The sequence below is a fragment of the Diorhabda carinulata genome, chromosome 4 (genome assembly GCF_026250575.1).
Source record: "Diorhabda carinulata isolate Delta chromosome 4, icDioCari1.1, whole genome shotgun sequence".
In the NCBI taxonomy this organism is placed as follows: domain Eukaryota; kingdom Metazoa; phylum Arthropoda; class Insecta; order Coleoptera; family Chrysomelidae; genus Diorhabda; species Diorhabda carinulata.
Window position 1 is genome coordinate 19,934,475 of NC_079463.1, and position 2,864 is coordinate 19,937,338.

Below are 2,864 nucleotides of genomic sequence, written 5' to 3' on the forward strand. Positions count from 1 at the left end.
TGGCGTATTTATCATTAATCATCGATATATCGATCAAGGTAAGCCGCAATTTGAAAATTCAGTATTTGATAACTATTATTTTTTGTCTCCCTTCAGATGGCAGCAAATTGAAAAAGAACATACCCAGACGAATTCCTTAATTACGGCTTTACACAAATCGAAGACAATGGTACAATGAAACCACAGTGTGTGTATGAAGGTACTGACTGCAGATAATTTTGAAGAAGAATTGCTGTTTTGTTCTACTCTCGCGTTGAATTCTCGTGGAATTGATGTTTACAATAAAGTAAATGAATACTTCAATGCGCAAAGTTTGAAATGGGAAAACTATATTTCTGTATCTTTGGATGGAGCTCCAGCTATGCTGGGTCATATTAATGGTTTTTCGGCTTTCGTAAAAAAAATAACCCAAATATTGAAGTTACTCACTGTATGATCCATCGCCAGGCCCTTATTGTGAAATATTTAGAACCTACACTGGAGCCGTCATGCATGATATCATCAAGATTATAAATTTTATCAAGGGACATGCACTAAACACGCGGCTATTTCGTGAATTATGTTAGGTCGGTGAAGCTGAATATACGGACCTAATTTATTATACAGAAGTAATGTGGCTCTCTCGAGGAAATTTACTAAATCGAGTATGAACTCTCAAAACTAGAAATTTTTATGGTTGATCGGATAAGTTTAAAAACTCTTCCTGGATTACATATCTCGCATATTTAGCGGACACTTTTGAAAGTATAAATGTATTAAACAAAGAATTGCAAGTAAATAATATTAATATCATTTCACAAAGCGAAATAATGTCAGCGTTTGGATTAAAGCTGCAATATTGGATACATAAAGTAAAACAGAACAAGATAGCTTCTTTTTCAAGGTTTGCTTAGTTTTTAGAAGATTGCGAAAATATTAATTTTGCTGACATCAAGGATACAATAAATTGTAAGACATCTTATCAAACTCAGAAAGCGGTTTTCAGATTACTTTCCAGATTTTAATACACTTACTGTCAGTTGGATTGTAGATCCTTTTAAATGTGTGATTGCTATGATACCAGAAGAACCTTCAGGTTTAGCAGAAGCAATTTTTGAACTCCGATCTAATACTGAAGCACGTATTCAATTTGAGAGTAAACCAAATCTGTCGTTTTTTTGTATGCCAAAAGTTGCGAAGGATCTCAAAATTGCACATGAAGAGACGGTTAAAAAATTGCTGCCATTTGGAACAACATATTTGTGCGAACAAGGCTTTTCCACTCGAATGAACATAAAGACGAAGAACAGAAATCGATTAAATGCCGAAGACTGCATTCAAATCGCTCTTACATCAAACATTCCCAATTTTGAAGCAACTGTATCGAACGTGAAACAACATCATTTCTCCAAAACGTGAAGGAAGGATGTTTTAAATTATTTTTTTTTTTAGTTTTTTCAATTCTAATTTTTGTTTGTACCACCATTATTATTATTATTTTTATAATTTGTTACAGTACCCCAAATTGTCAACCCTCAATTGTACCTCAATGGGTTTCAATTTGTTATATATACATAAATATTACTTATATTACTATTATTACCGTTATGTTTTACTAAGTATCACATTGATAAATTGAATAAATGATGTTTAAATTAAATTTTTAGTTATTGTTTTCTTTTCAAAATTATCATGGGGGGCTATAATATGAAAGATGCTAAAAAGAGGCGATTTCGTTTTTTTTGTTCTTAGCCATGGGGTAATATCAAAATATTTTGGGGTAATGATTAAAAAAGACTACCCTAAAATTTTAAGGAAGGTAAGAAATAAGATTTATTTTAGTTACAGAATCAGTCATAAAATTTCAGGAAATTTCTTTCGACGTCATTTTGTCTTTATGAAATTTCTGCCAGAACATTTACATCTCTTCTGATTGTTGATGAAATAAATAAAATAAATAAACAATTAATAATATACAATGCCAGAACGAAATTCCATCACCAACAGTCTGCCAGAGCGAAAAACGTGTCCATGCGACACAGACAGTAATATGGAAAGCGCTTATTGGGTATTTGTGGACTTAACGTAGATTTAAAACGATACATAATGCAATAGATTTTTCCTTAATCCTCTTGAAACATCACTTTTAAAAGATTTTTCTGTAACTTTGACGCAGATGTTCTCCAGGTCATTGTCAAGGATACCATAGGAAAATATTAAACCGCATATATAATATTCTAAGTATTTTTTCTTTTAGGAGTGACGATTCGTAAGTTTATTGCTGTTTTAGTTCTTCCAATATCAATTACAGAATATGAAAACCCTTGCCGACAATTCTGTTTGATCTACCATAGGCGTAGATACCTCATTTTATAAATTCATTATTTTTATAAATACTTTTAAAAATATATATAATAAATGTAGTCCTACTTAATGTGTAATGTGCGTAATGGGCTTACAATTCTTATAACATACTATACTTTTTCTACGCCAATTCATTTTTTTCCATTAAATAAAAAACATAGCAATTATTTAAACTTGTTGTTAAAAATATTAATATTATTATTAATGTTTAGTGTAGTTCTTAGCATCTAATGAATAGCCCATAGTGAAGATGACTTTATAGTGTTTGAAATTTCTTCAAAATACGCAAGTAAAACATTCTCCGAAAAGGATTGATAGGTAATTTCGTACCTTTCTTTGGATTTTAGCGGTAACAAATTATGTGTGGCGGCTTGAGCTTTTTCTAAAATCTCCGATGGAGTTCTCGCATTTTCATCACTTTCACTACTATCAGACATATTCGTAGATAAAGTTGAGAAAATGTTCGGATACATACAATCATATTTTGGTCAAGAAAATGACAATACAAATAACATGACATT